Below are 23,090 nucleotides of genomic sequence, written 5' to 3'. Positions count from 1 at the left end.
GTGTTTCAAATTTAGTGCCACACCATTAAAGGCAATGGATATTCACAATAGAGAAATAGCTATGACAAACTGATTCCTTTTCATGGGAATATTACCGATTAATCCCTAAGTACCTTCTTGGGAAACAAAATAATTCAATGGAGTAAAGAGTGACTGGTAAATTCCCTATTGGACAAAGTAGACCTAATTAGAGGAGTTTATCAGAAAGAAATAAAAAGTGTAAAAATAGATCTGTAAAAAATGGTAAGGAATAAGCATTTGACTTACTCTATTTTTGCAAAGAGAATAAAGAGGCACATTTCATTGCTGGAGTATGTGAGCTTGTTCTGATGTGCAAAATCAGAGGATTATTTATAGAGTATCATGAAGAACAGCAGAGACTAAAAACACAGGTACATTTCCAGAAACATGTTCCCTTGGGTTAAAGACAAAAACCTAGATTTGCTGATCTTAAAGTAGGAAGGACTCTTACAGACAGTGTTTTAATCATTTGCAAATTTGTTTTTAGCTTTGAAATACGTTTTTCCCTCCAAAGGAATCCATGTGGGAAAATACAATGTTTCAAGTGAAAGACAGAATTTTGTCCTTGTTCAAATGGAAACGGAGGACCAGAATTCTACCTGTTAGCTTCCCCCTCCCACCTCTAAGATTACCTTAGAATCTTTCCTGGGGCACTTAGTAGGAAAGCTTGAAAACCACAAATCTAGATCAACTTCCTCATTTTATAGTTGAAGGAACTGAAGTAACTATCAAGTGACTTGGTTGAGATCACATGTGGAGAGGGTGAGCCAGTACCAGAACCCTTAGCTTTTAAACAACCAGGGGCATAGGTACAAACCTGCCCCTACAGTTTTGTGCAAACTATTTATTCAGTATAACTAGTTTCTATGTTCTTAAAGGCCAGCTGGAAACTCTGAATCTTCCTTATATCACCTAGACTTCCTAAAGTATTTTTGCTCTTTTATTCTTATATATTGATTTAATAGCCATTGCCAAAATGGCATAATCTCAACATAAGAAAAATGAGAGCAGCCTGGCCACTGGGCACAGTAGGAGATAAAAATCCCTTTCCCCAAGAACTTACACTATTTATGGGGAGACAAAAACAGTACTATGTGAATGATAGAAAGAAAAATAAATAAATTATGTTTCTAAATTGGATTTTACTGAATGCTATGATGACAGGATTTCATTGAAGAAAATGAGGAATAAGATAAGGAAGTTTACATGTTAAATTGAGATGAGCGTTAATGATAGAATGGAGACTAAACAAAAACTCACATATATTATTTTGAGCTTGAAGAATAGCAACTTAAAATGGGTGAAGGTAAATATAGAAATACTTCATATAATCAAATATAGAGTAGCATCTTAATTCAATTTAACATCTATGAGCACTGTTAATCGATAACTCTTCAGCATTGGATTACACTACCTGGCTGAAAATCTTTGTCTTTTGTCTTACCATCAACACCAATGTTTTTAGACTGAAGAAAATATTTTATCAACTTTAAAATTGACTTAAAAAATAATGGTTTAATTCTTCCAACTAAATATAAATTTGATTCCCCTCTTATATTCAAGGTTATTTGCGGTTGGCAAAAGCACAAGCCCTTAGAAAAGTGGCTTAAAAAAGGTTCTTCATAGAACTGCAAACCAGAATCCTCAAAAGAGTCCTTGAAATTCAAACAGATTTTACAAAATAACGTCTTAAGAATTTTAGTGCTAATAAATGAGAAATTTGAAAATTAAATTTTCTTCAAAAATATGAATTTGCAAATTAGAAGCACAAGTTCTCTGGGATAAAGATGTTTGGACTTTTAAAAGACTCAAAGTATTCTTTTTTTTAATAACTCAGGCAATTCTGAACTCCAACTTGAAAGTTTTGACCTTGTTTTTTTTTTTCAATCTGTAATGAATTAGATGTGAAAATATATCCATTCTACCTTACTTGAATTTTAAGAACACATGGAGACATGGAGCACTAAACACACAACCTCTTTTTTTATTTTTTTTATTTTTAAGGTAATTTAATTAATGTAGACAAGCAAAATGGATAATTAGGACCACTTATCCTAAACCAAAGCATGTATTATTTTTATCACTTACTCTGTTATTTAGCTAGTGTGTATATATACACATATGTATAATTTTATATGTGTATTTAAATGTAGCAATTCTGAATTCTTTGTCTGCAATGATTTATTTAACAAAAATACATTTTCCTGTTTACATTACAGAAAGTTTATCTGAAAACATGTCCTAAAACCAGAAAGCAAAATCATCCTAACATGTTACGTATTTCAAAATGCTCTGTCATTCACTGACACCACAAAGAAGCCTTGTTGCCTCATTTCTTTCCTACAAGGAATTAGGAGTGCTGTTAATATCATGGTGTTCAATAACCAGAGGTTTTTCATTCTAACAAAAGATGAATTCTTCCATTTGAAGAGGAAAATAAACTGTATACAAAGGAAGGAAGTTTCTGTACTAATTGTTTATCCATATTAAGCAAATATTAATTACCAAGAAGCTTTTTTTCACACTTTTGAGCGCATTTATTAATAAGCTAGAATACAGTAAGTTTTCAGTTTACCTTTCAAATAACATAATGTTTTATTAATAGTCTAATAGGGTTAAATTTACCAACTAAAATTTCCACTTCTGTTTTTCCCCTTATTTTTCAATATATTTCCTTGCAACGTAAAGTATGATAATTATATCTTTGAATATTCATTAGTTTTCCTGAATGTGAAGATAAGAATATTGGAGTACTTTCCACTGGGGCTGAATTGTTAATGTGAAAAATTCACTAGGCCAAATACTTAAAAAAAAAAATATATATATATATATATATATACACAAAAATACAGAAGATTAGGTGAAAAAATCAATAAGCTTATCAATAAATAAAGAACCTATACACTAAAATTTTTGTAAATAATCTCAATTCAGTATAGTCTCAGACATTTTCATCATGTACCCTTGGTTAAAATGCACAAGAAACTTCTATATGTTAATCAAAATAAGGTACCTCACCTTTGAAAGTTCACTGTATACCTGACACTTTTCATTAGGGGGGGTTTATTTCAACTATACAAAATAAATATTATCATTTTTAAAACAACCGTTTTGTAAGATCTTATAGCTTGTAATGTGGATTTGCATATATTACCAAAGATGGGCAGGTTTTGATCATTTCATCACTCCATGCCAGCTGCTTGTGACTTGTGTATCAAGACTACCACCTCCAATGACTACTACCTATTTTCATTCCTATGAGAGTAACTGTCTTTGAAGCTGCTAAAGAGCACATCATATATCAGCTTCTGCAGTTGAAAAGGCCAGTGGAAAGCTGTAAACTGGAAGGTCATACCTGATGTGTGACTCAGAATAAAAATAGTTCAGTTGTTGCTAATTAAGCTATCACCCATCTTGTCAAATCTGCATGCACTTTGAAAATCATTTGGGGATTACATGTCCCCAAATGAAAGGCCCAATCTGCTCTGAGCATCTCTGTAGCAGTCTGACTTGAGTCAGACCTGTGCTCACCCAAGGATATAGGCATGACTGAGAAACAATGCAGACCCTTTAAGATTGCTGAAGAAGGAGTCTTCTGGTAAAAAGGATTCTTCTGGTAAGGTAGAAGATGATTCTGGGAATGATTTTGTTATTCTGGTTGCCTTCTGATTGTCTTAGCAAAACTTTATTGAATTCTATGGGGAAGAAATTTTTTTTCTCAGAAATAGTCAAAGAAATTAGCAAAAGTGAGAAACACTAAAACTAATGCTTCACTAAAGTCTGCATGGGCCATTGGGAGCAGCAGACTCAGGAGATTTGAAAGTGGTAGATCAGTCAACTAAGAGAAATGTTACCAGTAACTTTTAGGTCAAACTCGGGATGGATTTATCAGCTCGGTGTGGACACCAGTAACTCAGACAGCCGGAACAAACAAGGAGGACAATTGTGGATGGCAAAGAAATGACCTTCAAAGATTTCTAAAAGTTATAGGGGTAGTTGGGGCAAGATACCTGTCTTGATTGTTTAAAGGGACATCTCCAGACAAATGAAAAAGTTTAGACACATAAAACGTGCAATCCCTAGAATGATTAAAAAAAAAAAAAAGATCTTGCAAGTGATTCAGGTCAACTTCTTTATATTGAAGACAGGAAAACTGTGGTGTAGACAGGTTATCTTTTGTAACTCCCCTATCCACTGAGAAATGCAACTGGAATCTAACTTTCTTTCTTTAACCCTGAGCCTATTTTGCTATATACCATTGCCTCTAGTAGATTATTGAACTCAACAGGTATTTGTTAAGCACCTCCTGAATGAATAGCAGTAAGCCTTCTACTTAAGCTATTTTTCTGCATTACATGGTGCAATTTTCGAAGAAACATAAATTTAAGAACCTCAAATTGCCTTGGTGTGTAGAATAGCTTTCCATAGTATTCTATTTCCTAAAAGTATGAAATAAGCTTTCTATGGTATTGAATCTTTTCCAGTAAGAAATTAAAGCATGAAAATCTGAACATAAAGTGCATGATGGAAGGAGGAAAGAAACAGAATGTGTTCATACTTCAGTGACAGAGAGTATTGGTGACCACAGGAAATGTCATTGTAAGGACATTTGCAGGACAGCAGCTGACATCGCTTTAGAATGTGAATATGCTTTCCTTCTAAAATGTGCCCTTTCATTTTCATCATGCCCTTCCTAAATAAGAAACGTCCATAATGCTGAAAAGTAAACTGCTCATTCTGTCTTGGAAAGCAGATACCATTTAAGTATGTGCAATAAAGCTGGTCTCCAATCTGCATTGAGAGGTATATGTTAAAGATTTAGTCCAGATAAACATGACTCCACCAAGATGGCATATAAAAGCTACTTCATTTATCCACTTGCATTTTTGCCCAGTTACATGTCAACTTTATATTTTTTAATGGATATATTTCAAAAGTGTTAACTATTGAAGATTCTATAATGGTTAAAAGTAATAATGTTGAACATATTTCTTGGACTAGGTCATTTATCCCTGTTAATCCCTTTGTGAATTTTTCCTGAACTCCTGTAAATACTTTCATTCAGCCTTCTGCAATTTGTTCTCCTAAATGATCAACCAGACTTTTATTTTTAGTTCTTGATCTCTTCAGCAATATCATTACAGCTTTCAAGCATTTAGCACCCACTTTTCCCTGGCTAACCTAACCCTCATTCCCAGCCCACATTTGTCCCCATTGCCTTCACTATAGAAAACATGTCACATCGTTTCTGAAAGTGAGACAAAATTTTAAATCAACTTGGGTCTCTGGGTAAATATTACTCCTAATCTTTTTAGAGCATGAGAATGTCATGACTATAAAATAAATCTGAGTCACTTAATTTAGAAAAGATGGTTAAAAACACAATCTAAAATGATTATTCCATTTGGCCACAAATAATAGGGACCAGATTTAACCTCACATATGATAAAACAGCAAAACATATCAACAGTAGTTTTCAGATAGTTACCAACAGGGGGTGTATGACTGTGATTTCTGAGAGAAAAATATCAGCGTGAACCCAACAGTTTCCCCAACTTACTGCTTAGACTATTTTCTAGGCCAAACTGCAGAAAGGGAACCTAAACAGAACACCACAAACTTGCTGAGTGGAGGAACAAAATATAAAAGGGAAGAGAGGCCAAGGCTGCTGGAATTTTCACAATAGAGTATCCACAAAGAAAAGAGTTGAACAGCGAAGGTGGGGGCAGATACTTGATGCTGTGGCTGAAGACTTATCTGTGCATGTGTGAGACCAAACTGCCTAAGATGGAGAGAGAATTGTTGGAGAGCAGTATGCTGAACAATTTCCAGAGTTCACACTGGTTCGGGAATAGTTCTTGTCCCAATCAGAGTAGAGCGACCTCATAACACACAGGGCATCATCAAATAGAGTCCTCAGAATGGTATCATTTTCTAATTAAAAGCTTCTCTGGACTCAGATGTACCATATTTATTATTTAAAATACTGAATATTTATGTTAAAATGTCAATTCTCTCCAATTGATCGACAGATTCATTGCAATCCCATTCAAGATTTTCGTAGGCTTTTTAAGAAAAGCTGACCAGCTTATTTTGAAATTATATGGAAGTGTACATCACTAGACTAGGCAAATATCATTTCGAAAATGAAGTTGGAATACTTATGCCTAATTTTTAAAAAATACTATAAACTACAGTAATCAAGAGAGTCTAGAAATTGACTCACACGTATATGATAACTGATTTTTCAAAAATGTGTCAATCTCTAGTTGTAAAAGCCCAAAGTCTAAAAGTTCTTGACGAACACATAGAAGAAAACTTTTTAGAGTAATAAAATTACAAACGATACATTTAAAAACAAGACACATTTAAATTCATGAAAATCAAACTTTGCCTCTTTAAGATATGTTAAGAAAATAAACAGGCAAGGCATAGAATGATAGAAATATTTGCAAAATATGTCTGACAAAGGGCTTTTCTCTAGATAAAGAATTTTCCAGTTCTAAAAAATGCACAAAAGTAATACCATTCAGAAAATAAGATATACAAATTTCAAATAACCATAATGAGAAGAGGCTCATTTTTCATTGAGGAAATGAGAATTAATTCTACACTAAGATACCACTACACATCACTAGAACTTGTAAAATCAAAAAACAAAACCGACAACAACAGACAGAGGCGATAGTGGGGAGCAGCTAGAACTCTCTCATACATTGTTTATGGAAGGTGAAATGGTACAGGAACTTTGGAAAATAGTGTCACTCTTATTTAATCTTTTCATATGAGTTAGCTGCTTCATTTCTAGGTATTTATCCAAGCTAATTGAAAATATGTGTCCACACAAAGACTTTTACTTAAATGTTCATAGCAGCTTTATTCTCATACCAAAAGGATCATTAACTTGTGAATGCATAAATAGATGGAGGTTTAGCCATACCACCAAGTACTAGTAAGCAGTAAAAAAAAAAAAAAAAAAAAAAAGAATACTGCTAAGAAGTGCTATTCAATATTAAAAAAGAATGGACTACTGACATAGCACTAGGCATATGTCAGTCAAGCATTATGCAATGTATAATAAAAAAAGCAATATACAAACTACATACCATATGACCTGCTTATATGACTTTGTAGCAAGGTTAAAACTAGAGATAGTAGATTTGTGGTTGTCAGGGAGTAAGGATGGGGTGAGAGGATTCGATGAAAAAGGGCGTGAGAAAACTTTTTGTGGTGATAAAAATGTTCTATGTCTATGCTATATTATGGAAATAAAATACAAGTCATATATAGAATTATTTTGAAAAAAATCCACTAACCGTATTTAAAAGGTAGGAAGAAAAGAGTCTAAATTTAATTACAACATATATTTTATGTAGCCGATGCATCCAAAATGATATTCTCCACATCACGCTGGTGTTCCTAGTGCTCAAACACCACAGGTCTGGTTGCTACTATATGAAGAGTGTAGTTCTATGCCATGATTTTGGTGGTTTGATCCCATACTCAGATTGTGGTTAGATTGACAAAACTCATAGAACTGTTCACTGAAATTTATACATTTTATTGTAAATTATACATCAAAAAGCTAACTAAACGCAAACCCCCAAAAAAGCAGTAAAAGCAAGTAATTATGAGAAGGAATGGCTCCTCTTTATACTTTAAGACTTTTAAGAAACATATTCAGATATCTCTCTATCTATTTATGTTTATCTATTCTCTATCATCTGTCATCTATCATATCTATCATTCATCTGTCATATCTATGAGTATCTATCATCTATCATCTATATCTATCATCTGTATCTATCATCTTATCTATCTGTCTGTACGTCTGTCTTGCATTTGTCAACATTCAAAAAGGAATTAAGTTTGTCAGAAACTGTGTTCTATATACAGAAAGTCAGACAGCAGAGGAAAAAAATGCACATAGAGTTTTTCTCCACAAGTGAGAACACACTGTACGCATTGTTTTTTACTTGCGTTCTTGAGTTTCTCTATATATAACACATAGTTTCTAAAACACTTGATTGACTCTTGAGTGTTGGGAAATGCAAGCCATTAACATGATACTAATGCGCTCTAGGGAGAAGATAGTCAAATACTAGCAGTGTTCCTTAAAGTATACATATGCCATTAATCAATATCAATGGCAGCAAAGAAACAACTCCAAGGGAGAAGTAAATCCCTCTATTATGGATTCATTCTTCAACAGAATCTTTTCAGCGCAGGCTGTTAATTTGAAATTCAAGGCAGAAATAAAAAATAGCATCTTGTCGTGTAGCTTCAGACAAATGGATGTGAGCCTGGGCCTCACCGCCTTGGGACCTTACTTTATTTTTTCACTGACCTTCTGGGATAATTATGATCACCATTTACAGAGTTTATTGATTAAGTAATTAATAATTGATGTTAAACCCAGGCATTTCTAAGTGTAGGCATTGCAGCAGCCATGGCGGCCATCAAACAGGTGTTGAATGCTAACCTTCCACCCTGGTAATAGCAGAGGCAGGAAAAAAATGCAGCATTCCAAAGGTCTGTGCTGTAGCTGGGGAAATTGAAGAATTCCAGCCATTTACTTCCATCTGCTCTTGGTTTATAACATTCAGAAGCACTGTCCAACAGGACATTTCGAGTAGCTACGTAACACAAAATGGGGAAATTGAAAAATCCTCACCCTCCCACACATTTTCACACAGAATTTCTGCATCTCTTCTCCATTATCTTTACTGTCTGAAGTACCCTGTTGTACATGTTGAAAGTGACTTTTTTCCTGAAAATTTACAAAGTGAAACATTCTTTAAAGAAGGCTCTTTATTCAAACTCAAGGAACAAATATTAATATGTTCTACAAAAATACCTTTTTAAATCCACTCGAGTTTTTTTTTTCCTTTTTACCTACATATACAGTAAACATGAGTACATACAAGCATCAGAGACAGTCTATATGTTCTTATGATTCAATTAAATATTCCTATAGTTGTGGAAATATATACATTGAACTTAGTTTCCTATTGGAGAAGGTAGGATAAAACTAAAACATACATCAATCTTTATAATCGATACATCGATGAGCTACAAATTTAAGATGATGATTTAATCTTAGCAAACAATAAGCATAATACATTATACCTCTGTACAGTGTATAAGTTCTTAAATGGTATGTTTATTGACAGTTTCCCCCAAATTATATATATGTAAATTCAATATATATGTTTTGTTCAGGTCAAAGATTATCATTAATATATTTTTATTTAAAATGATTGTTTACACCATGACCAGTCAACAGACACGACACTAGTTTAAAAATAATAATATAGAGTTACAAGCTATACTTATTTATTAGCTGAGATAATCACACACTTTTCCTGTATATTCCCATGGATATTAAATCTAAGTTTTCTATTGCATTATTTTGTTCTTTATGTAATTTTAGAAACAAAGTTAAGCTATCAAATAAGATGGCAGTCTCCTCTTGTCGAGTCTGTCTAGGCCTTAATAATCATAATCTATCAGGAAGAGTCACTGAACAGAAGCAGTAATAAAATCAGTTTACCTTTGTTCAAGATATTTTCCCCATAGCTAACTCCAAACATAGTAGAGATCACCAGTTGTTCCAGATTCTTTTTTTTTTTCTTACTAGCTGACACGATGGTAAAGATTATCCATATATTTATCCAACTCATTTATCCAGTGAAACAAATGAGTATTTCCTGTTCAAATGTCGACTTATTCTTTATACTCAGATGTGTCCTTATCTGAGAAATTAAAGACATAGTCAATTCTCTGCTGTTTATGTTAATGAAGAATCATGAAGTCATAAAGAAACAAAATGACAAGCAAACTAAGAGTAGCTTTTAATTAACATCTAAACACTTTTTTTTTGAATTTACATTTTTAAGAACACACACCAGGGGCAGACTAGGAAGCTGCACTACACCTCAGTGCCTGGTCAGTGTCACCCAAAGCAACTCCAGCCAAAAGCAGACTACAAAAGCTTTAGGATTAGTTTTTGACCTTGGCTAGCTTTCTCCCTAGTCTTCCACTGAAATGTAGCAGAAACGAAAGAAGGGAAGTGAGAAAGCACACCCAGGCTCTCCCCGTGGAGAATTTCACCTAAGCAAAAGCTGAGTGCAAGGTAGGAGTTAGGCACTATATTATATTTATGTTCTGGACACTTTTACATTTTTAAAAATTTTATTGATATATAATTGATATACCTCGTTTTAGTTTCAGGTGTACAACATAAATATTTGTATTTATATACTGCAAAGTAATGGTCACAATAAGTCTACTTAACACCCATCACCATACATAGTTATGAATTGTTTTTCTTGTGATGAGAACTTCTAATATCTACTCTCAACCATTTTCAATTATGCAATAATTCAATTATGCAATTATTATCTGTAGTCACCATGCCATAGCTTATATCCCCATGACTTATTATTTTTAACTGGAAGTTTCTATCTTTTGATTACCTTCACCCATTTTACCTATTATCCCCCCGCCACATATACCTCTGACAATCACCAATCTGTTCTCTGTATCTATGAGCTTGATATATATATATGTATGTATATATGTATGTATATATATATATGTATGTATATATATATACATATATATATGAAATTGTTTTTCCATTTATATTTATCCTATAAGTTGTAGATTCTGCTCAGATCTAAATGTCTTTAAGCTGACTATATCATTTGTCATCTAAATTAGGACCTCTCTGAAAATAAGAGTGAGGAGTTGCTAAAAATAACAAACAGATGTCAATCAATCTATAGTAGGTATAAACTAATACAGTATAAAGTGTCCCAGACATACCAGAATGTATGGTCATCTCATTTTGGTGGCAAAAAGGAAAAAACAAATATCAAAACAGAAAACGTTCCATGTTTGTAATCTATTCAGGCAGATAGTTTAAGCAAATGATTGTACTTTCCTCCCACAAACCTAAGCCCAGTTATAATTTAAGTAGAAAGTGTACTAAAAGCACAGCCAAGTCCATGGGCAGGGAATTTTAGAGTTTGCTCAAACTTGGCAGAAAACTAAGCTCAGTGTCCTGTGTAGAGGAGAGAAGCATGACTAAAGTTTGGTTCAGCCGTGACAGAATGAAGATGGGCAATGGTGAACGCTTTGTCAAACCATAAAAGAGCAACAGGCCATGCAAAGCCTCCTAGTACAGCCTTCTCTCCATCTCTTTAGTCATTTCTCTTTACCTTCTTCATACAATATTTTTCTTCTACAGAAAATGCAAGAAACTATGATGAAAAACAACCATGTACCCTCCATCCACATTAATAAATCTTAATATGTTGCTATATTTGCTTCAAATATTTTTATTTTAGTTTAGTCTTTAAGAAATAAGACTTTATGAGTACAACTACAAACCCCTAAGTACAATTTCCTAAACACATTCCCCAGTCTTATACTGAATAATGAAACTGCTTTACTTAATTCGTTGTTTTAATCCATGAATGCTTATGTACAATCAACAATATTGCTTGTGTGTTTTATACATGTTTTTAAATGTTCATATATTAGAGTGGTTATCATTCCACAACTTGCTTATTTGCACTACACATTGTTTCAAAATTTTACACATTTGATCATGCAGCTCTAGTTTATTAATTTTAATTGCTGATTAATAGAGCTGTGGTTCATGAACATCTCATAATATTTATGAATTCCTCAGTTAGTTGACATTCTGGATTTGGGGAGGAATTTTTTTATTTCAAATAATATGAAAATGAATATTCTTTCATGTGTCTTCCTGGGCACTTGTGGAAGAGGTTCTGAAGCTATATATTCAGATTGTGAGGTCTGCACACTTCAGCCTTATCAGGTATGGTTACATGTGTTCTCTAAAGAAGTGAGGCTGACTTATGTCCCATTATCTACAGCTGAAGGCACACTAACCCTTGACACTATAGGGCTCTTTGACAGAATAATGTGTGAAAAGAGATTGCATTTTTTAAAGCTTTTTCTGTACATTTTCTCTTCAGCTGTTTTGTTCCAAAGGATGACTTTACTTATCCTTCTGTTTTCTTTATGCAGTCATTTTACTTGCATCTAATTCTAAATATATTTAATTTGCATATTCAGATGGATAGATAGATGATAGATAGATAGATAGATAGATAGATAGATAGATAGATAGATAGAAAGTTTTTAGCATTCATTTCCTAACTTAATTACATTGAGGTCAGAGTTCATATTATATTGCTGTTTTTTGAAATTTATTTGAATTTACTCTTTGATTTAGTTTGAGGTCAATGTGTATAAATTTCAGTATATCCTTTAATTGAATGTATAATTAATTGGATGGGGGGAGGATGACAAATCTGTTAGATCTATCTATCTAATCTATCATGTATGTATCTATATAAGAAACTTCTTAATTTTACTTAGCGAATTTACTACAGTCATCAAATTTTATTACATCATCAGTTCCTGAGAGAGATATATTGAAATCCCTTACGTTTGCAGAATTTGTTGGTTTCTACTTATTGCTTTGACCTTTGTATTTATATTTATAAAGCTGTGCTTTTTGGTGATTTTTATATTTTCTTGGTGAATATTTTCTTTAGTGACTCACTTCATTTCGATTAAAACTTATCGACTTGAATTATTTTTTCATCTGTTGTTGCTTCTACTCTAGCAGCTTTTTTTGGGGGGAATTTCTTGGCTTATATTTTCCAATTAACCTCATTTTAGATTTTCTGTCCACTTTTGTCTCAGGATTTTTTAAAAGAGTCTATAGTTTCACTATTTTTAACAAAAAAAAGAGTAAACTCTGTCTTTGAACAGATTATTTTCATCTAGTTAATTTTGTTGTGCTTACTGATATATTTTCACTCATTTACAATGCCAAGTGGTGTTTTCTCTTGACCAGTGTTGTACTTTTTAAACCTTTGCCACCTCTTCTGGAAGCGCCCTCATCATGGTGCCCCTCCCTGTACCATTACATTGTCTAGGGTCACTGATTCCACTATTGCAAAGGACTTGTTCTGCCCAATGCAATTTGAGTGAAAGTAACACCTGACATCTCTAAGAAGAAGTATTATGGGCCAGAGAGTGATTTGTTATCATCTCTTCTTTCCTTGTCACAAGACTAGAGATTTCCAGATGGAAGCTCTTCCATCAGCCTAAGTCACGGAGTGAAGATTATCTCGAGCCAAGCCAAGGTCAGCCCACCCTAGACATTTAGTGGGAGCAAAAATCACACCACAAATGGTATAAACTGCTGAGATTCGGGGGCCCCATTTTATCATAGCAATACCCTCTCGTAACGTGACTGAAGTAATGATCCTATGATTCGCTATCTTCCAGTCCTTTCCATCCTTCACTTGGTCAACATTGAATAGACAGATTTTTCTATTTTCCCTCTTTCTAGTCCTCTGCTGACTGAGAAGCTTCAAATTACATTTACAACTTTTCCAGTGGCTGTCCTGAAATGTTCAGCCCACAAGGAACTTAACCAACATTAACTACCTATTGCTCACTCCTCCTCCTCAATCGTGGTATTCCTGGCGTCAATTTTAAATCAACCTGCATTTTAAACCTCACGTCATAGTCTTTATTTTCTTTTTTTCACAGTCACTAATGTATTTAACTTACCAATAGATTGTACTCATTGTTATAGGAGGCTTATTGCTTTCACTTAACAGTTATAGCTCTCCCTCTTTACTGCTTCTGGTCTAGTGATGATTGTGGTGGTTTGAACCTTGCTCCGGGTGGTCTGTGTACTAAGTCTTACAATGAAGGACGTGGGTCCTGCCTTCATGCTGACGTCACCACTGAGGTACCAGGCCCCAGACAGCAGGCGGCATGGCTCAGGTCTGGATTAACATGTTGTGTCCCTGCTCCTACTCAGAAATCCTGTGTTTCTACCTGGACCCCAGCATAGGTGCTGCAGTGATTTCCCACCAGGCAGGGCCACTGAACCCCTCAAGCCTTGTCACTACTCAGAGGAAAGATGTTTTTTGTTTGTTTGTTTGTTTTCTTCCCTTATAAATGACATTACGTATCCACCATCTCTCAACCAACCTTACACCTAAGAGGAGAAACTTTTTCTACTTTGTACAAAGATCCTGTATAGCTTAGTGGAATCTAGTTTCCACGTCCTTTTAGCAATTTTCATTTCTGTTATTCCTCAAGAGACAATGTGGGAACAGGGTCCCAGAGAGCAGTTTCCAGGCTCGCGGCCTCATTTGGAAAGGTGCTACCTTGGGTAGTACATGACCATCAGCTGTAAGCAGTTAGCCATTATCTACTAATATCACTGCCATGGATATGCTGGGTCGGGGGGCAGGGTTGGTTGGATGGCAGAGAGGCAAGAGCAGGGTGCAGAACCTGTGGCTCCTGCTTCCTGTGTCTCCAACCCAGTCTCCAGTGAGAATATAGTGGTATGACTCCCCTATCTATGGCTCCATTGGTGCTCCTTTTTGGCCTCACCATATCCTGCGTTCTTATGCAGGGAGTGGGACTAGAGACCCTGCATGACACATGGCTCAGTGAGCAGGGTACAGCCTTAGCCAGAATCCCCAAAGGGGAAATGGAGCAGTTTATATGTATGAAAACTCAGTTTCGCGAGCAGGGTATGGTGCTGACCAGAACTCTCCAAAGGATGGTGAAGCAGTTTGTGCATATGAACACTCAGTATCAGGAAGCCCATGAGGAGTGGTACCGGGGGCAGGAAATGCAATCTGCCTGGCTGAAATGTGACCCCTCAGCCACATTTCATGGTCGTCCTCTCAAGCCTACGGATGGCACGTCACTCTATTGGTCAAAGCAAGCGTCATCTTCCTTTTGGTGGTCTGCTGCTGCTGTGGGCTCCTAGAGATATGGACATTTTACACCGAGGCCTCCACCCAATTGGACACCTGGTATGGTGAGCAGGATTCCAGTCAGGTAGGAACAGTGTCTGACTCTGGGCAGGAGGACAGGTGGTTTCTACACAGCATGTGGTACCCGATAACCACTGTTCTCAGGCGTTGGACCCCTAAGGAGGAGTGGGAGGACATGGATGGCTCTTCTGCTGGTGTGGAGAGGGCCCTGCAGGTTCTAGCTGAGTGGTTTCCAGAAGAGGTGAAGCCGGCCGTGTAGGCTGGATGTTCCTCCCCACGATGCGACTTAGCACAGAAGATGCGCTTAATTAAAGAGCCCAGGTGTAGGACCAGCAGCCCCAGGTGAGCTAGAAGCTCAGGTCTGCCTGTTAAAGGAGTAGCCCCACAGTGGAGACTCTTAGGCCTAAGCGGGTGACGCGAGTGGAGACCATGTAGCTCCCAACCCCCATACTCGGCCCATCGTGAACCAAAAAGTAAAGCATGAGCAACCTTTGAGCCCTGGGGGTGTTGCTGCCAACAACACAGGAGTGACTGAGTTCCCAACCTATACGCCTTACACTCCCATTCAGTTATAGGTTACCACAAGTGAGACTGTTTGTCTGGACAGAGCCAGGAGTGCAGTTTCCAGGCTCTAGGCCTCACGTGGAAAGGTGCTGGCTCAGGTAGTAAATAGCCATCAACTGCGATTGGATGGCCGTCAGCTCTTACCAGTGAGCCATTGGCTACTAATATAATTGCCATGGCTATGCTAGCATCAAATGGGGGATAGCAAGGGGGGAGTGTGGATTGCGGATCGTGTGGCTCCCGCTTCCTGTGTCTCCAATCCAGCCGCCCGCGAGACTATGGAAGTATGACTCCCCTACCTATGGCTCCGTGGGTGTTCCTCATTGGCCTCACCATATCCTGCACTCTTATGTGGGGAACGGCACCAGAGACCCCACATGCCACCCTGCATGACACTGTTAAAGTCAGGCTATGGCAGAAATGGAAACATTTTGCTGTCAGCACCCACATGCTTGAAAACAGGAGAATGGCAGCAAGGACTTGGCCCTGGTGGGTCAAAAACCCCCACTGTTGGTGGTTGGGCTTGAAAACCCCATGGGGGACTGGCTTGACCCATGATTTGTAAATGATACCAGGGGTGGTGGCTGAGTGGCCACCGCAAGTGACTGTGGTATACAGAGGTCCCAATGCCAAGGAAATTTTGCACGGAACCTATGTGCTCTCACATATTATGGGGTACCCTGTTCTGCTACATGTTGAAACTACACAATGGACCCCAAGCACTGCCATAAACGTCTGCTACCACAAACCAGGAAAGGTGCAAGTGGCAGTGACCCTCCTTTTCAAGGACAAAAAGCTAACATGTATCCTCCCAGATGGAAGGGATTTGCCATTGTTGGTTCCTATGACTATTTCTTTCCACCCGTAGATGCCTATAGGCTAATACGACACAGGGCCCTTCGAGTAAGACACTCATCTCCTAGATTGTGAAGCAAGACCCTGCAGGGGTGTAGTGTGGGGATAGAGTCCCAGAGAGCAGTTTCCAGATAGAGCCTCAGCCTCACATGGAAAGGTGCTGGCTCTGGTTGTAGATGGCCATCATCTGTGACTAGATGGTCATCAGCTGTTACCTATTAGCCATTAACGACTAATATAACTGCTGTGGCTATGGTGGTTAGTTGGTTGGCTGGTTGGCTGGCTGGCAGGCAGGCAGGCAGGCAGGCAAGCTGGCAGGCTGGCAAGCTGACAGGCAGAGACGTGGACGGCAGATTGCAGATTGTGTGGCTCCTGCTTCCTGTGTCTCTAACCCAGCTGCCAGCAAGAATATAGTGGTATGACTCCCCTATCCCTGACTCTGTTGGTGTTCCTTTTTGGCCTCGCTATATCCCGTGTTCTTGTGCAGGGAATGGGAGCTGAGTCCCTGCATTATAGCTAAACTCAACTGCCACTCTCTGTGGCTCTGTTCATCTTTTGTTTGTTTTTTGTTTTTCTGTCCTTGGAAATATTAATCTTCTTGAGCCTGGATTTGCTTGTTCAACTTATTCTTTGCAATGCTCCTTGCCATTTGAAATGTGTTAGAGCAGAGTAGCTCTCCAAAGCATGTACTTTCTATAAGTATAATGATTGACATTTGAATTATCTCATAATTTCTCTTTAAAGTAGTGTTCCCACCCTCTCTCTGATTTGCTGTCTGCATCCTCCTCCGTTGGGAAACATCAGTTCATTCTCCATGAGAAAGGAGTCTCAACATACTTGTACTTTTATATTATAATTTATACATTTAGTTCTCTTTGCTTTAGCCAGATGGTATAGGTTGTGTGTTTTTTTTTTTTCCAAGCCAATAGGGAATGCATCTCAAACTCTAGTTAATTTTATCCACCAACCATAACCAAGCTTCATTTCTTTCTAAGTTGACTAGACAAACACTTCTATACAATAAGTAGTAATTTTCTAGCAAAGAAAATACAAACTTCATACGTCACCAAAGCCTATTACTCGAATTAGCATGCCTTGTTTCTCTCTTCCTCTCTCTAGTGCTCTGTCCTCTCTACCACACCCACCCACCCACATATGTGAAAGGATAACAATACTGGCATTATTATAGCTGAGGGAAGATTTCCCTCCTTCAGGTTTGCTCTCATTCCAAGGCTCTATATTATCTAAACTGTTTTTGGCTCATCTGTCTGAGGCAGAATGCACAGCTCCTCCAAACAACCTTTCTAGTACTTAGGATATTTGTTGGATCAATGCATCCTACCCTCTGTGGGCGGTGGTCCATATCTCTTCAAAACATTTAAGGAACCTATTCTTTACAATCTGAATATCCATTTTTCCCATACTTTTCTCCTGTTACAAGTTTTATCTTTAAAATTCCTCTAAAGTTTTCTTCTTTTCTATTCATTTATGTTATAAACTGCCATGATTCCTAGATCCCCAGACTCCTGATAGATATTACATATTTCAATTTCCTGTGCTAACAAGGCTTAATGCAAATACTGAACTTAAAGCAAACTCAGGGATTGCCTTTTGTAAGGTATCTGAAAAAGATAGATCAAAGATTTTTCTTAAAATTTCGGGAGAATAAGAGATGTCCTCTTTTCATCTTACATTTCTTTCAGTTCCTGTAAACTCTTTAGCATTGGCCCCTTTCTACCAACCCATGCCGGGTATTGCCTAATTCATGGGCCTCTCTTCTGGTGACTTATATCTGATCTGACATCTGATATCTGCTATGTAAGACCCTCTATCCTGGCTTGCTCCTCTAGCCAGGCACATGTTTATAGTGATAATTCTATTCCCTGTGAGGAAGGCAGTATCTCCTATTTCAGGACAGAAATAGTTCAGCCTGAACCAGGAGAAAACTGCTCTCTGCTAATACTACTCTTGAAAAAAAAAAAGTACAACTAATTTGATGTTTAACCCTTTTCATAAATCAGAAATCAATTCCCGCAGTCATGGAAAACCCAGCTCTTTATAGGCCAGATCAATAGGTGTTTATTTATATCACATTTATTAACAACCGGCCCATAATACATTACTTATGACTGATTACAAAAGGTGTTTCTGTAAGTGTAGTACTTTTCCATTGTTGTGTAACAAATTACAAGACACACTGCAGCTTTAAAACAATACCCATTTATTCTCTCACAGTTTGATAAGTCAGAATGCTATGTGGGATCGGCTGGGTTCTCTGCTGAGGTTCTCACACAACTCAATTAAGATGCCCTCTATGTTGGAATATCATTCAGCCTTGAGGAAGAAAGATGTACTGCCATTTTAAACAGGACATAAGGAACTTGAGGGCATTATACTAAGTGAAATAAGTCAGAGTACGACAGATATTGTATGATATTGCTTATATGTGGAATCTAAAAAAGCCAAACTCATAGAAAGAAAGATTAGAATGGTGATTACCAGGGGCTGGGAGTGGGGACAAAAGCAAGATGTTGGTCAACGAGATCAGACTTTTGGTTATAAGATGAATAATTTCTGGGTGCCTAATGTACAGCACAGTGACTATAGTTACAATGATATGTAGTATGTACTTGAAAGTTGCTAAGAGAGTACATCCTGAATGTTCTCATCACAAAAAAGAAATGTTAATTATGTGAGGTGATGCGGGGGTTAGCTAACACTCTGGTAGTAATCATTTTACAATATATAAACATAACAAATCAACGTGTTATGCACCTTAAACTTACACAGTTTTCATGTCAATTATATCTCAGCAAAACTGGAAACAATTTAAATAAAAAAATATAGAGAGAGATGTAATGCTGGGTGAGTAATATATAGACCTATCACCAAAGGTATTTAGCCTAAACAGAGAAATAGAATGCAAAGAGTGGCATGTCATAACATTTGTAGGTGCCAGGAAAGTAGTAAATGTGGGACTAGAGGGAGCTGAAAGCAGAGGCTGCTCCACTCTACCAAGCCTACCAAGGACCTGGTAAATCATCCAGAGTTTCCCAAAGAAGGGCACACACAACCGCGTTTGAATGACAAGTAGGTTACTATGAATTTTGCAAAGTAGCAAGGACATTCTAGGATGAGGAATCTACATAAGCTAATAGGAGGTAAGACATACAGTGGCCTGTTTGCAGAAACTAATGAGCCATACAAGGAAGGGAAGATGATAAAATAATTTACTCAACTTTCTGTCAGAGTTTCCATGATCATAATGAACAGGCGGATAAAGAACAAAAATGTAGATAGGAAGTTATTTGCTGACATGGCGTTTCTTGTCTCAAAATCCATCAGTGGCCCAATGTTTCTTTTAATAAAGAATCCAAACCTTTTTTTCTCAATAACAAGGTAGTTAATAACAACCCCATTCTATCTACCCTAATAAAAACACTAGAATTTTATCCATTTATTTAAAAATCTTATTTTCTGATTGGTGTAATTTTCTATTAAGATATGTTGCCACACATCATCTTACATTCTCTCAAGCTCTTTCTCTGTCTTGAAATAACCTAGTTTATTCACCTCTCCTTAGTCACTTTCTGCTCTTCATGTCATAATTCAAATTTCTACTCTACAAAACCTTCCTAGTCATCACTGGTTTTCCCACTTATCAAATTTTCTCTTCCTGTAACATCTCTTGAACATAATCAGTACTTAAATAGACTCTGATTTTTTTTTTTTAGTAGACTTTATTTTTTAAGGCAATTCTAGGTTCACAGTAGAATTGGGAAGCAGATACAGATATACTCCATGTACCATCTCCCCCACATAGACAGATTTTCCCATTATTAGCATGCCCCACCAGAGTACATTTATGATAATAGATGAGCCCACATTGACACATCATCACCACCCAAAGTCTATAGTCCACATTAGTCGTCACTCTTGGTGTTGTGCATTCTGTGGGATTGGACAGATGTATACTAACATGCATCCACTACAAAAGTATCACGGAGCGTAGTTTTACTTTCCTGAAAATCCTCTGTGTCCTGCTTATTCATCCCACCCTCCCCCAAACCCTGGCACTCTTTATACTGACTATGACCCTTTTTTTTTTCACCTTCTCTATTGTTTTATTTGTATAACGTATGCCTTCTAACCTGATGACAGAGTTTGTCTTACCCTTGTTGACCTCTGCTAACATTAACAGATATGTGTTACCTATTTACATATCAAGTGTTTGCTGCCAGGGTTCTGCCAGTCTTCAGGCTTCACAAAGTCATCTTCCCCTTAAAATTTACATAAAAGGATTTGAACTCCCAGGGCACAATTGATGGTGTTCTTCGGGTGTCTACATTTACCCTTATGGCATTTAGCTCCGATAGCCAGCTTCGACTGAATCCCTCATCCTGTCTCTATCTGAGGTACACATTGTCTGCTTTCTATAAAATGTCGCCTTCAAACTGGATACCACAATACCTACTTACTCTCTGGAGTATAACCGCAAACTTTTAATAAAAATCCTCGCTAGATGGGGAAGATAATTACCTTTATAAACCATCATCCAAAAATTAGATATTAATCATACAAAATTTTCCAGTCATTGGTACTAAAGATCATCCTGCATGGAGTCCCATATCCCCAGTCTTGCTAAATCCCCCCTTTGCTCTCTCCACCCACAGAGAATGCATCTGGCAGCACAGCTCTACTTTATTATTCGGAGTAGACCAGTTCTTGGTGGCATCACACCTTCCTCAACTTGCTGGCAGCCTAGCAACACACACACCAAACAGAGTCTGTTACCTGTGTTTATTTCAGTCAACAGAGCCCTCTGCTCCTTGCTAACTCACCGAATCCTCCTACGTAACATAAAATTTACTGCTTTTCTGCACCTTAGTTCAGGTCACATTCATAGACAGGGCCTCTCCAGTTTATCCCCGGTGAGAAAAAGGGAGGTAGTACAACTATTTATGATACTCCAGTCACAAGAATAATGGTGGGACTGCTCTTTCAATTATATTTATTAATTAAATTAAAGGTAAGCTTTGCCCCTAAAGAAAGGTGAAATATTAAACTAATGATGAAGACAGTTCCCTCTGTGTGGGTTGAATTCTCTCTTGAATTCTTCACTTACTGGAGCTGTGACTCCCTCTGTTGCCAATAGGAAATTTTTTTTCTTTTTTCTTTTTTTCTTTTTTTGTCATACATAGGTAAGAATGTGGTCCTGGGAATTTAATTATTCCTACAATGAAATTCTTGTCTTATTAAACATAAATAAGTATGCGTAGTTATGTTAGCAATTTTATATACTTAAATACCAATAATTATTCAAACAGATTTATTGAAGTTTAATGGCAATGTAATAATAATGTCTGTATGTTTTATATGCAATAGTTGTTACACCTCATTAAACAGGTTGGTAAATGATCCATTGCTGTTTAATTAACATGCAATGACTGTGTTATTAAATCTTAAACTGTAAATTAAATCCTGATTTGAGACACTTAATTTTAAAGTGTGGTTGAAAACTTCTTTGGGCATGAGCCTCCAGAGTCCCTTTTATTTTCCACAGTTCCTTTCTCCTCTGCTCATGTTCCTCACTGGATCTTTGGAAATGGGAAGTGGGCTGCACTTCATTTGTGTGGTTGAATTGTTTCTTAATGGAGAAAGGCGTGCCTTTCTAGTAGGTGAGCAAATTGTGAATGGAGGATAAATGTGATTTCAGATTCAATCTCTTAAATATGGAATATTACTTCTTAAAAATTATATTTAGAAGAAGAAATATCCTAAAGTCTTATAACCCTTCACTCCGAATTTTATCAAACAATATTTTGCAAGCTTGGCAAGCTTTATTCGGCTCATTCAGAAGTAAACACCCACCTATTCACCAACAAACATATCCATGGTGCGTGTAAGACTCCACAATCTTTGCTGAACCAGCTGGCAATAAAAATAGCACTTTGATGTTAAGTGGACAAGGGTAGTTTCTCTATCTTAATAGTCAGAATCAAGCCCTGTCAAGGTTTACGTGTATTTCAGAAACATACAGACTTGAGGTTTTCTTGGAACATATCTTGAAATTTATATGATAGTGGCTCAAAGAATAGCAATAAAATGTTCTCCAGATACTATACAACTTTTTACATCTTCTTCTGTGTTTTTCTACCTCGTACTATGCAAAAGAGATCCCTAGAGCTAGAATTTATATGCTGTGTATCTTTTCTCCAATGCTAACCCATGATAGCTTTCAATAATATTTTAGTGTTGCATAATACAAAACATCCTGAGATTGGTGAAAACTGCAATTTCAAATAATTTCCAATATCTTGGTTATATTGTGTTGAGATATTTTCTCATAATTTCTGCGGTAACTTTAATAGTGTTAGAAGGTGCGTAATTTTTCCCTCTGTGTTTTCAAAACATTTTTAAATGCTCTTTTGTAAAGCTTATTTGGCATAACTATATATAACATACAGTCTGTATCTGTGGATTGAGAAAAAAACAATCTGATATTATAGAATAATAATTGCAACCTCTTGTACGTTAGCATAATAAAAATACCTTCTCATGGAATTTTGCAAACCTAGAAGTAAAAGTGTTTCCTAAATTCTACCTTCATGAAAGTTTTTGTGCATGTGTGTTCAAATTACTTAATCCTGCTGTCTGTCTGGAAAACTTTCTTCATACCCTCCTGCCACCATTACCAACACACATTCCATCATATGCCTCAGGTGAACATCTCTTCTTTCAAAAGTCAGCTCAAAATTGTTTACTTTTTATAACTTTTCCTGTCCTCCTATGAGG

At 36.7% G+C, this 23,090-nt stretch overlaps 1 protein-coding gene across 1 annotated transcript in view; it reads left to right on the top strand.

Moving 5' to 3' along the window:
- The first annotated feature begins 3,518 nt into the window (after positions 1-3,518).
- LOC308497808 (uncharacterized protein) overlaps positions 3,519-23,090 on the top strand; it is a 301,285-nt gene continuing 281,713 nt past the window's right edge. The window contains exon 1 of the mRNA XM_081048914.1: positions 3,519-3,637. The gene's annotated coding sequence lies outside the window, so the exon portion shown is untranslated. The remainder of the gene's footprint in view (positions 3,638-23,090) is intronic.

The sequence above is a fragment of the Rhinolophus hipposideros genome (genome assembly GCF_964194185.1).
Source record: "Rhinolophus hipposideros genome assembly, chromosome: 5".
Classification (NCBI taxonomy): Eukaryota; Metazoa; Chordata; class Mammalia; order Chiroptera; family Rhinolophidae; genus Rhinolophus; species Rhinolophus hipposideros.
Note: the sequence above shows the minus strand (reverse complement) of the source record. Positions and strands in the feature narration are given on the sequence as shown.